Source organism: Filicampus tigris, chromosome 7 (assembly GCF_054856515.1).
Source record: "Filicampus tigris isolate MCC_2025a chromosome 7, RoL_Ftig_1.0, whole genome shotgun sequence".
Classification (NCBI taxonomy): Eukaryota; Metazoa; Chordata; class Actinopteri; order Syngnathiformes; family Syngnathidae; genus Filicampus; species Filicampus tigris.
In genome coordinates this window covers 11,299,467-11,313,609 of record NC_141223.1, presented here as the reverse complement: position 1 = coordinate 11,313,609, position 14,143 = coordinate 11,299,467, and the positions used below count along the sequence as shown (strand labels likewise).

Genomic DNA, 14,143 nt, shown 5'->3' with positions numbered 1-14,143 from the left:
TCTTTCCTGTTTTCCCCTCCGCTGGTAAAGTTAATGAGCAATAGTTACGTTTTTAAAGTGTTTTATTGCTTTATAATAGTGTCTTTTCACTTGTTTATATATTGTGTATTATATTTAATTTTAACCACACACTGGTAAAAAAAACAACAACAACCCCGCCCCCTTCTTTTCCATTCAGTGGGAAATATTACCTTGATATATGAACGTTTCAAGTTATAGACGGGCTCATGGAAACAATTATGGTCGTAACTAGAGGTCCCACTGTATTTCAGTACCATATTCATACTTTTTAGGTTTTTTTGTTTCGTGGTGTGTCATGCGATTTTTCTAATGGAAAATGGATGCTCGGGCGCAGTAAATTCTAAGAAACATATGTGTGCTGCAATTCTAATTTTCTGCAGTTTGCAGAGCACATATAAACTGCACATTCATTTTGACTCCCTAGACAATTACACCAAGCTGGTGGAGGTGCGTGTGCGTGGGTGTTAGCCCGAACATGACTTATTGTGTGCATGTGCCTGTGTGCGTGTCCTCTCTCCACTTTCCACAATGACGCATCAGGATTTGGGGTTACGGATCACTGTCCTTCTCAATTAATGTGGACCACCAACATGGCGTCTATTTCTGTACACAGACCAAGAGAGCCTGATCCAATCATTACAGTAAATATATTTCAAACATTGATCGACTGCACCAAATTGGGTCTCTTTTTGTTCTTTATTCATAAAAGTAACACATCATTTCGCAAATACAATACAATGCAACATCAGAGCTCGGCATTTTACAAAAAATTGACAGAAGCTACAGAAGCAGATCGTAGATTCCCTCATGTCACCCACTTCATACATTCACAATTCTAAAATTCAGTGATGTCATATCGCTTTTATTGCTGTTTCTCTGACGCAGATGGGATTACAAATTGAAACTGTTGTTTGTCCGGAACGCCAAACCACCCATCAAAACATCAAGCCAACCGCAAAATTAGATTTTATTTTGACATTTAACAATTGTGTAGTATAAACAAAATCAACCCATCATAAATAAAAAATAATTACAGTATGTAAACATGAAATGTTCATTTCAGAAGTAATATTTCCATATAGTGCACCCAAACTATTTTGCTGTCTAGAAGCAGACTAAATGAAGGACTCAAAACCATCTCTCCTCCTGTCATTGCCATGAATGTACTGCTGGGCAATTTCTCTTCCGTAAAAATTGTCAATCTTCTCCTGGTGAATGTGGCACACAGCAACTTCAACAACAACAACAACGTTTGCTGCACTTCTCTCCCACGGTAAAAAAAATGCGTGTTGGCTCAGCATTAAAAAGAACAGATGTGACGGATATTTTTTCAAGTTCTAGTTCAAGCTAGTGGGGAGTACATGCCACAACACCTATCTAGCTAAGTACAAATAAAGTAGGCTACAAATGTTTGTGGACAAAATTATACTTTTTTTACTATTAAATTGAGCATATATATATATATATATATTTTTTTTTTTTTACAGTGGAGTGACTCGCGTCAACTGAGCATCGGTGTGTTCAACTTCCACTGAGAGTGGGAATTTAGAGCTCTCAACACCATAACGAAGGAGTTGCGTGCTACCAGCGCTTCTTAGCCTTACCAAAATACAGGAAAACATGTCATGTTAATGTGAGTAAAAAATGTAATCTATATCAGACTTATAAGTTTCGTCTGCCTTGCCGTCTTGGAGGTCTTTCGTCAGGAAATGCTGACTTGAATATGCAAATTCTGACATTCTTGTGTATCTTAAATGCATCAGTAGTTGAAACAGGACGTAACTGCTCGGAAAAACACAAGTCCTCTCGGTTTCACCGGAGATCTTTGCCGCCTTACTGTCGACAGTTGGGGGGGGGGGGGGGGGGGGGGGGATCGGGGTCATTTTCAAAGTGTGTGTGGGGGGAGGGGGGGGGGGTTGTCGTCCCCAGTACTATCTGCGCCCCATGGAAATACCTAAAATACCTCAAACTATCAAAGGATTTTACTTCACATCACCTGCTTAGTTAAAAAATAAATATAGAAAGAATATGATGATAGTAATTTATTTCACATTAATAAGCAAAGACACTAAAGTTAGTATTCCTGTACTCAAGCCTTGCAAAGAAGGATGCTGGCTCCTCTCCTCAGACACAATCAGGATTTAGGCTGAGAGGTCTGTCGCAGTAGGAGATTGACACCAGCAGCCCTACTAGTCTCCTTAAAGCTATATAGTGCAAGATGCTCTAAATTACCTTAGTAGACCAGATAACGTAATGCTCTACTGCACGCGTGTCATGTTCCGGTCTTGAAGAGCCGCTTTCCTGCGTGTTTTCCAATTCTCCCTGCTGCAACACACCTGTTTCAAATGGTATCAGGCTCCTTCAGAGCTTGCTGATGAGCTGATCATTTGAATCAGGTGTGTTGCAGCAAGGAGAGATGGAAAACATGTAGGAAAGCGGCCATGACGACACGAGTTTGACACCTATGCTCAACTGAATCCAGTCCTACATTGAATGCTTAAAGGGTCATGGGGTTACAGAGTGCAGGGACACTAAACAGAGAGTATTTTAAAATATGTATAAAATGCATACACATTCAATTCAATTTTGTATACTATACCATACATTTTAATTACCGGTAGTACAACAATTACTTTGAATATTGGACATTTGAATAGGCTGAGATGATTCGTGAAGACATGTACTGCTGCGGTCTGTGGACTTCCAAATCGAATCTTGTTCTGCATGGGAAGGATAACCTGTGGAAGAAAAAAATATTTTCTTTTGAGTATACTAGATCAGTGGATGGAAAAGGAACAAACTTTGCAATCATTCAGAGTTCTTTATTGCAGTGCAGCCAAATAGTGTTTTTTTTTTTTTTTTACACACATACTGAACTGGCTTTGCTCATGCACTCTGGGAACATATCAGCAGAGGTAGGCATGATGTACCCCTGCACAATCCAACTCCATTTGAAACAAGATGAAAACAAATCTGGAGTACTGCAGTTTTAGTTTGCAATGGTGTTGAAACGCAGTGCTATACTACAAAACAAACCGAATTCCATTGAAGTTAGGACGTTCTGTAAAATGTAAATAAAAAGAGAATACAATGATTTGCAAATCCTTTTCAGCCTATATAGTCCAATGAGATAAGATATTTATTGTTCAAACTGATTAATGTTATTGATTTTTTGCCAAATAATCTCTCATTTTGAATTGATGGATGCCTGTAACACGTTACAAAAATTCTGGGCAACAAAAGACTGATAACATTAAAGAATGCTATTGAAAAAAAACCACACACACTTTGGAAGGTTCCACGGGTGATCAAGTAAATTAGAAACAGGTGTGTGTCATGATTGGGTAGTAAAGGAGAATCCCTTAAAGGTTCAGTTGTTCACAAGAAAAGATGGGGTGAGGTTCACCACTTTGTGAACAAGTGTGTTAGAAAATAGTCCAACAGTTTAAGAACGACGTTTCTCAAAGTACAATTGCACGTAGATTAGGGATTTCATCATCTATGGTCCATGATATCATCAAAAGATTCAGAGAATATGGAGAAATCTCTGCACGTGTGCGTCAATGCCGAAAACCAGCATTGAATGCCTTCAATCCCTCAACCGGGATCATTGTGTAAAGCAGTGATTGTCGAAAAGAGAGAACATGCAAACTCTACACAGGAAGGCTGGGGCGGGATTCGAACGGACGTGCTAATACACTTATGTCCAATCTTGGAAATTTTTGTTCACGTTAATGCGATGCCTATAATGCGGAAACACCATTCATGTAAAAATAAGAAAATTGAAAAAAATAGCCATAAGTGTTTTTCACAAGACAACAACGAAATGCAAGTTAAAACTACACCATGCAAAGCGAAAGCCATATATTAACAACATCCAGAAATGCTGCCGGTTTCTCTGGGCCTAAGCTCATCTGAGATGGATTGACGCAAAGTGGAAAACTGTGCTATGGTCTGACGAGTCCACGTTTCAAATTGTTTTGGGAAATTATTGCCAAACAGAAAAAGGACTGTCCCGACTGTTATTAACACAAAATTCAAATTCAAAAGCTGCAACTGTGATGGTATGGCGGTGTGTTAGTGCCCATGACATGGGTAACTTGCCCATCTGAATTAAAACTGAAAGCTACATACAGGATCAACATATGCTGCACAATTCCAAGCCACTTTCTGCAAGTGTTACAAGTAAGAGAGTGCAAGTACTAGACTGGCCTGGCAGCAGTCCAGACCTGTGCGCAGGCCTGCCTTTACCAAAGGTTGCCTGGGCTGTGGTCCAGCGGTCCCCGACAGTCAAGGGCCAATCAGAATTGAATTTGACGTTGAATTTTTTTGCTATGGGTGAACAATCTTTAGAATGCGCTGTTTTCTGTAATCAACCACGCAATCTGTTGATTATGACTTACTGTTACAGTTTAGTCAAGTTCAACTTCTTTTTCAGAAACAAGTGTCAGACTCCCCCATTGGATTTTTTCCTCCATAGGTGACCCACCAATTGACTTGGTCCAACATCTCAGCCTTCAAGCAACCCTTCCTCTTCTGTTTGCTTCTCACCCCCAAGTTGTCTACCTCTCTCTACAACATTTTCCTTCCCCCAGTATGAAACGTTGACCTCGTGGCTGGTATTGCCTGGTACTGGGTCTGCCTACCAAACTGAATAGGTTCAGCGCATTGGGCACTCAGTCTGTGTGTGCCTGTGTGTGCCTGTGTGTGTGTGTGTGTTGGGTCACGGCGTGGGGATTAGGTGTGTGTGAGTGATTGAGGGTGACAGCGGCCCAAGCATTAGGGGCCCTGTGGCAGATTTCGAAGTCCTGTTTTAGACACACTAAGCTGGATTTGCCCGCAGCAGTGTGTCAGCAGTGATGCAGCCTGCCGGGACCTCCGACATGCAGAAAAGCGTACACACGTAGCCCTTGGTCACCTATGACCTCAGTTATTTCTGTCGCGACCACTTTCATCCATCTCTTTTTCTTCCATCCTTCAATGGTGAGAAATGTCCTTAAAGCGGAAGTCAACCCAAGCATATTTTTTTCAAGAATATGTTCCCAGCAGGCCCACTAGTTGAAACACAGCATTCGGATTCATTTTGCGTCTGTGTAATATAAGTTAAGTAGCAAAATGCACTTGTTTTTAGCCATCTCCGGGGGTGGCCATTTTGACTTCTGTCGACTGAAAATGACATCACAACTGCTTACAATGACCAATCACAGCTGACCTGTTCTCTGAATTTGAGCCGTGATTGGTCGTTGTGAGCAGTTGTGATGTCATTTTCAGTCGACAGAAGACAAAATGGCCGCCCCCAGAGATGGCTAAAAACGAGTGGATTAACACTTATTCCACAAACGCAGTATTTATCAGAATGCCCTTTTTCAACTAGTGGGCTTGAATAAAACATATTCTTGAAAAAAATATGTTCGCGTTGACTTCCGCTTTAAATTTGTTTGACATATTCCTGTTGAATACACAACAGAACTATTTTGGCAACTGCAGCCGAAGCTAACCTGTCACACAAAATTATGGCTCCAATAATCGATTCCAATGATTCCCACTACATTAGTGTGCTGTGGGAAATTATCCAACTTCAATGAATTGGTGTGAAAAGGATATTTTTAATTACTACAAATGATGTATCTTTGTTCAACTTTATGCCAACAACATATAGTGACAGGCAGAAGATACGTCATTAAACTCCACGTCAAATTTTTATGACATATTTGTATGGTGTCGTGCCAATAGCATTTTTTTATGCTAGAAGTAACCAGGATCCATTTGAACCATGAAAGATTGTTTGATCAAAATTGTCTTATAAGGTTTATTCATTTCCATTCATCCATCGGTTTCTGTACTGCTTATCCTCATTAGGCGAGCTGGAGCCTATCCCATGCTGCCTTTGGGTGACAGGTGCCAAGTCCCAAAAGGTCCAGTTTGAGGCGTGCGTCGATGACAAAATCACTTTATCACAACACTGTGGATTTGTAATATAAGTCTATACTTAGATTTGATACTTAGATTTGTGGAGAAATATCAAATTTAACCATCTCTCAGCATTTGTGCGCGCTCAGGAAGGGCAAAACTGTGCTGAACGTATTATGCACGTGACTTGCTGTGGTGACCCCTGACAGGGCAAGCTTGCTCCTTTTTCTTAGAAAATGTTGGTAGTAAAATGAGTATCACTCTTAACCTCAGATGCACTGATGACCTGGTAACCCGATTCTTGGTAGCTTTAACTCATCAATATGTGCTTGGTATAAATAGCCCAGGAATGGCTCGGTCCCTTTTGGACCCAGTGCTGTGCTAGCTATTTCACACGATTTGAGTTACTTTTGATTAGTCACTAGCAAATAGTTTTGGAATTTATTACTCTATCAATTATTCCATTGATTAATCGAACAATCTAATACAAATTTGTTATGCACTTTGATGCAGTGCAAAATATTTTTTTTCCCACTAGCTGTTTATTACCTGATTATTGTTGTTCATTTCGAATTGGATAATGATGAAACAAAACCAAACAAAAAAATGGGCTATGCCTCTCTGGACAATCCAGCAGACCAAGGGCATTTTTTCTTTTACATGCCCCAGGCGCTCGTGACAATTTGGTGATAGAATGTAGTCAAGACTTTAGACCATGTGAAACCAAGTCTAAGTTGTGGCGCAGGTTGTGTAACACGATTTTGGTGGATTTGATTCAGGTGCAGGCAGACAGATTCTGCGCTTCACTGATATGTGTGGTGGATGTCATCGTATTTCATTCATTAAAGCTGAAGTCAACCCAAACATTTTTTTCCAATAATATGTTCTATGCAGGCCCACTAGTTGAAGCAAGGCATTCTGATGAATATTGCGTTTGTGGAATATGAGTTAAGCAGCAAATAAATTCATTGAATGCATTATTATTCTCAGAGGTGGGCATTGTCAGTCCATCGGTGAGCTGCCGTTAGAGCTGGCGCCTATTTGTAGGTCGCCACCCTGACTTCCCGCCAGTTGGTAGCCAGACTTCGAAGGAGATGGACGTATGTTTGCAGTCCCACTGTTTTTGCTGGTCAACCATTTTTGTGACGCAAGGTCAAGTGCGGACGAAAATGTGACTTTTGAGATGATGAAATCAGAAGATTAAGACAAATAACGACTGTAGTCTAAGCGATGAACGTAGTATCAAAATAGTTGCCAATTAATCGACTAATTTTGATAGCTATATAACACTTTGAAGAGTGTTTGTCTCATTCCATCAACTTTTTATAGTTCTGTAAATAAATCATGTCTATGAGGCGACCTTGTCCAAACACATGGTGATGCTCGACTACGTTTCTTTGAGTATTTGTGCACCTGAGCGTGTGTGGCGTATGTGAACGCCTGTGCACAGATCTCTCTCACAGCCCGTCCATTGTCAAGTGATTGCGAGTGTTGAGCAAGACCCCGAGCCACCGGCGGGTACTAATCAGACGCATTCCTTGGGATTAAACGGCCAATTAACAATAAGAGAGCCATTGTTGCCTTGTCTCCGTTTGCGTCACAGTTAAAGGGTTTTGCGAGTATGGCCTACGTGTTGCACTGAGTGTGTGTTTGACTCTTTGTATATGTGTGAGGAGGAATGCTTTGGTGTGCAAGGTACCGAGATTTTGATTTGTTTGTATGCATAATATTGCTTCTGAAATTATATTGCTGATATAAATGAAACAAACTCCCACTATTTTTTTTTTTTTTTTTCCGCATTGGTACGAAAGAAATGTTGCAAGTCAGTGAGTGCGTATCGCAGTGTTCTTAACAATACAAACTAATCCTGCAGGCACCAGTGGCAAGTCCCCCGGACCATTTATGCATGCGCAAAGTCATGCAAATAATAAGACGAACATTGTTCGTATTGTGTTTGCATGTGTGTGGCGCTCTGTCTGTCATGTGTCTGTGCAGCGTGTGCGCGCGCGTGCGTGCGTGCGTGTGCGTAGCTTGGTTATATGCATCAGTGTGGCACGTGTCGGAGTGAGGCTGGGGATTAGCGAAGCTCAAGGCCTGTTGCTCCACTTCCATGATTACTACTGCGGTCGACTGCCATATGGGATGATGGGGGTGCAGGTGGAAGTGCATGTGAATGCTACACCCTCTTGCACCCAGATATGCTGGTATATTATTCCACATTACTATGCTTTTTTTTAATTTTTTTTTTTAATTACAGTTCATCAGGTTATATGTGTGTGTGTGTGAGTGCAGGTGTGCTTGTACATAATTGCCTTTGTGTGTATTGTGAAGAAGGGAGGGGGTCTTCTTTTCATGTTGTATTTTGACATTTTTATCGTACAGCACTTTGAGTTGCATTTTTACGTGTGAAAAGTGTTACACAAATCAAATTTGATTTGATTGGATATATTATGTTGCAGTCACACCAGCAGATAAATACAGCCATAATACATGCGTGTGTTGTTTTGATTGTGTGCTAAGCGGATGCCTACTTTTGTCTTTGTAATGTTTCAGCACATCATGTTTAAATGTGAACAATTAGCTGACCCAATCAAGCACCACATACCAAAAAACAATACAATACATGTAATGGCAAAATATACATCTTTGACTTAATATTCCAAACAATATCATGCAGCTCACTTTGATAAAGTGACGCACATATAATTCATATTATTGAATGAATAGCTCACTGACTATGTCAATAAAAACAGAGCACCGTCATCTTTCAAAGGCATTGTCAATTTTTGATTATATGCAATTTTTAACAATCTTTGTTGATGTTGTTGTCACAAGGCATAATTTTTGATCGCCCTCGAATTAGATGTAATTAGGTGCACGGGCACCTAATCTGTAGCCGGTGAGTGTATATTTCATTTCAAACGGTTACATTAATGAGATGGTCAATTACTTATCTTATCGTAAGTGTATGAGTATGAAGACATGAACAGGTGTTGCTTGCTAAAGCCGCAGACTCTGGTCAGGAGGGGGCTAAATGATGTTCACACACATACCCCCCCCCCCCTCACACACACACACTGACCCCACCTGCTGCTGTCTGCAGTGGATTAGAGGTCTGTCTACCCCCAGCAGGCAGCAGGACACGCACATGTACACAACAGGGGGGCTGCTGTCTGTGAAATTGATCAAAATGCCAAGTTCAAACTAATGTGAACGTCGCAAGCAAGCGTGTCTGTGTGCAGACAAACATCCACTCAAACTGTTCAGACTGCCGAAGCTTCTGAAGAATATTCATTGCAAAGAAATAAATGAAGACATAAATAAATGAATCAACCGTACTTTTCAACACACACACACACCTCGACTTCAAATTAATAAACTAAATGAAATAAACTCATATACAACCATCTATCCAACACAATGCAAAATATACAATATGTACTGTATATATTGTACAGTCCATAAGTGATAAGAGCCTTAGTTTATCCTTTGCTTGGACCCGCTAATCCTTCTATATGGACTCACACACGTGTTTTTCAACTGTATACTCATTTATGCAGCTTGCTAGACCTTCTATAGAATGTAAAACATGCCCAACCCCCCCACACACACACATGCAAAAGCGCCTCGGGTCGTTCAACTCGGTGGCGGTGATCCACAGCTCTGCTGATTTCTCCAAAACACATTCATAAAATTGAAAAAGAAATTATATATATCCATCCATCAATTATCCATACCGCTTATCTTCACAAGGGTCGCGGGGAGTGCTGGAGCCTATCCCAGCAGTTTCTGTAGGCAGTAGGCAGGGGACACTCTGAATTGGTTGCCAGCCAATCACAGGTACACACCTAGGGGCAATTTAGAGTTTCCAATTAACCTACCAAGCATGTTTTTGGAATTTGGGAGGAAACCGGAGTAAAGCCACGCAGGCACGGGGAGAACATGCAAACTCCACACAGGGAGGCCGGAGGCGGGGTCGAACCCGTGACCTCTGAACTGTGAGGCGCACGTGCTAACCATGCAGTCGACCACCATGCCACCATACATATACATATATATATATATATATATATATATATATATATATATACATATATATATATATATATATATATATATATATATATATATATATATATATATATATATATATATATATATATATACATATATATATATATATATACATATATATATATATATATATATATATATATATATATATATATATATATAGATTCCGAGCATTTGACGCTCAATACGTCTTTGAGTGACAATCGTTGAAGTATTTTAGCATTCGTCGTCCACGATTCCCTGCCATACGTAAGCACAGGAAGGACAACATATATATGTATATATAGACCACTTGACAAAAAAAGACACCGATGAAGACCTAACGCGACATGGATCGATAAGATCATCAAATTGGTTAGAGTAAACTGGCAGCAGAAAGCCAAAGACTGTGAAAGTTGGAAGTTTTGAATTACGAAGAGGCCTTCATCCTGCAGTGGATAGGAAATGGCTGAGGATGATGATATATATATACATACATTATTTGTACATACATATGTACAGTATATACACACAACTACTTATATGCTTGTATTATCATTAAATATTGAAAAATAAATGGAATTGTGTGCAATTTTAGCGCAGATTTTCTACTAAAATGAAAAGACAAATTCAGTTGAAGTTGACACACTTTATATTAACTTTAGTGGGCCACAAACGATGATGTAACCGGTCGGATCTGGCCTTCAGTTCGACACCTGTTCTTCAGCGTCTTCGATTAATCTAACATGGCCACTTAAGCGCAGGCAGAACATCCAAACCCCACACAGGAAGGCCATGGCCAAATTCGTGCCCGGGCTCTTAAAACTTGACACAAATGAGCTGTTTGCATTGCAATGGGAGAACACTCGGCTTGGCCTCACACAGTCGATTCTTCTCTTCGCTGTGATGAAAAAGTTGACGTTCACTGCCGCACACCATTTCAAACACTCAAAGGCAACAGACGTAATATAGAAAAGCAAAAACGACATCAACGTCTTCCGTTGTAGAAAACAACAAAAGCGTCATTCTGATACCACAGAAAACTCCACCGATGCCCCTCCCATGAGCCCCCTTCCTCATCCCTCTCTCTTATTTCAGCCATGTTTGATCATCCTCCTCTTCCTACTTGCACCCCTCCTTCCCACCGCATCAATTCTTCAGCCTACTTTCTCACAGCAACAGTTGCAACCTGCACCCGGTCCCTTTATGCGCAACACATATGCACTACTGCTCGCCAGTCAGTGTCCGTCACACACACGGTCTCGCCCTGCATTGGCCCTCCCCCTCTCCATAACACAGCACCGCAGCAGTTACCTTATCAAAAGTGATCGATCCGGCCAAAAAAAAGTGCACGTCCCGCTCTGTGCGCCTGCATGTGCAGCCAGTGCTCCATTCTCTCCTGCATCCACCCTTCCTGTGTCAATCTGGCCACAAACCCCTCTTTCCTCCCTTTATCCCGAGGTAAGATACTTACTTTTCAGATAAAGCATATTATGATAAATCGGCTGAACTCTGTGTATGCGTGTGTGTGTGTGTGTGTACGTGTGGCTGTGTGTGTCAATGTGTGGCTGTGTGAGTGTCTCACACACACGCTATAATCACACCGTGGATACACAGACATACAAATATGCTGCGGACAGTGCGAGTATCGAACATCCTGATGATGTCGGAGGTAACAGCTGGGAAAGTGGAAGTGTGATGCGGTCCTTTGCTTTGGCGCTGCATGAAGATATTTACGAACCTCACTGACACATTAAATTCTGTCATCGGATAAAAAGGCGAGTAAATGTATTGTATGGTAATCATTACTCTAAGTTCATTTTTATTGAGTAATAGAATTCAAAATGACTACTTGAATCAAAATGAAAGTTAAGCTTGCAATGGCTATTTTTTTTTTCTCTGTTCAGTTTACTGAGAAAGGCTGGCCTGCATGCTAATGTAATTGCATGAGAGAAATAGGAGAACATATGGGCAAATGTGCTCCAACAAAGTGGAAGGGACGATAAGGTCAACCAGGGGAATAAAAGAGTTTGGAGAAAATGAAAACTAAATGAAAATACAATGGCCTGCCTGGTCGCCTTTGGGACGTGCATGCGTGCATGCTTGTTGGAAAATGGGATGTTTATGAAATACTCAGTGTGTGTGGGTGTGCGTGTATGCGCGCGCTTCTGTGTAAGTATAGATTAGATGTACTAAGCCTCTTATGTGGTGGCTGTCCTTAATTTGTTTGAGCTCCGGGTCCTAGTGCGTCCAATCTACTCACAAAGTCAGATATTGGACAGAGCAAATTGCTACACAATCAACTTTGTGATAACAACTTGTTTCATTCAATTCACTCACTTAAAACGTTCAACAAAAATACGGGAAGAGAGCGCGACACAAGAGGTGCGTGTATATAGTGCCTTAAGTCTTTCAATTATTCACCCATGCATGAACCAATATCAGTTCGATTCGAACTCAACTATGAATTTTGGGAGAATCGGAATGGATAATTCCTACTTTTGGAAAAATAAAAATAAAAGAAAAAGAAAAACAGTTTGATCTAGATAAATATTAGATAAGTAGATGTTCTATTTTTTCTGTACACTCACGTTGACAAGACAAAGGCGAAGCGAGTGGAGCTGTTACGTGGAAACGCGCGTGCACACCTTAGTTGCGCGCGCACCAGAGCACCGCGCCTCTCAGGGCCCATTCTAAAAAAAAAAAATATTCGGTGTTTCTGTTTCTTTTATGATCGACCTGCTAGTTTACTTCAACAATCACACCACCAACACCAATAACAACAACAACCCAAGAAAAACAAGAACGGTTGAAGCGCGCACTCTAGCAGCAGGTATAGGCCCAATTCAGCACCAAACAGCGCACACGCGCACGCGCATGCACGCCTCCCCCCCCACACACACACACGCGCGCAGTCACAGGCCGATACGAAACACACTCACCTCGGTGAGCAGGTGAAGATATTTCACTTGAGATTTGGAAACATTGAAACACGCCCGTGAAATTCTGCCTGCGGCTCTGTGTGTGTCTTTATATCTCCGCTTTGGCTTTACACAGCCAGATAAACCCCTTATACACTTTGGGCCGCAGCTACATGGGCTTGTGTGCTTGTCTTTCATGTCTATGTGCGTGTGTGGCTGTGGATTTTAAACTATAAGAAAGCCGATTCAATTAACAAGCAAAGAGAATCGGCTTTGCATGGATGCTGTGAAATTGTCTCGGCGCGCTCGGAACCTGAGAGGACGCACTGCGAATGCATTGACAATTTCAAGCAATCCAGGGGGGGGGGGGGGGGGTTGGGGGAATAAGTGAACCCCAACAACAAAACACAAAAAACGAAAACACATACATTAGTAAAATGACACCAGTTTTGCAACCGATTTTGCCGATCATTCTGCACTCCGCATTTGCTTAGAATATAAAATCACGTTCATAACAGTTTTCCACAAAACCAAAGAATTAGGGACACGACAAATACAAAACAAATCATGTCAAAGATGAAAAATAACGTGTTACTACGCATCTTTAATCTGCACGGTGATTTGTTTCAAATATTTCACTTAGCTCTTTATTGAGTATGGAGCACATGCGCATGTTAAATGCCAAATATGTTTGTTGTTGATGATGAGGATGATGATGATGACATTATTACTGTCATACCTATCTATAGCATAATAATAATAATAATAATAATAATAATAATAATAATAATACGTATAATATAGTTATTGTTATTATTATTATTGATCACGGGCTGGTGAGACCGTGCATGTTGGGTTTTAAAAGCGGATTTAATTGCAGAACAGGCGCTCTTTTGTCTTGCCTTTAATCCGACCTGTAGTTCTCCTCCACACTCAGCCATGCAGAGTCACTCAGTTATTTCCATATAGAATTAATATCAATGCACAGTGCAAAATATTAGAATCATCATTATTTACCTCTTTTTAATGCGCGATCGTCCATCATTATGTCTGCAAATTCCCCACGTGCCAAACCAATCAGTAGCTTGGTGAAAAAATAACATTCCACTTTACAATATGCGAAGGTAACCCCGTTAAGGTCTGATGCATTGGTTACTTATTAACTTATCAATTAATAAGTCATTTGTATAGACTCACGTGAATCATTGGACAACTGCAAAAGTGACCTCACATACGAA

At 40.8% G+C, this 14,143-nt stretch overlaps 1 long non-coding RNA gene across 1 annotated transcript; it reads right to left on the bottom strand.

Annotated features, from left to right (window-relative positions):
* Nucleotides 1–2,048: 2,048 nt before the first annotated feature.
* Nucleotides 2,049–11,518, bottom strand: LOC147144775 (uncharacterized). The gene is made up of 2 exons (XR_015087580.1): nucleotides 11,299–11,518; nucleotides 2,049–2,759 (listed from the first exon to the last, which is right to left on the bottom strand). It is a non-coding gene; the product is annotated as an uncharacterized LOC147144775 (long non-coding RNA).
* Nucleotides 11,519–14,143: the final 2,625 nt, after the last annotated feature.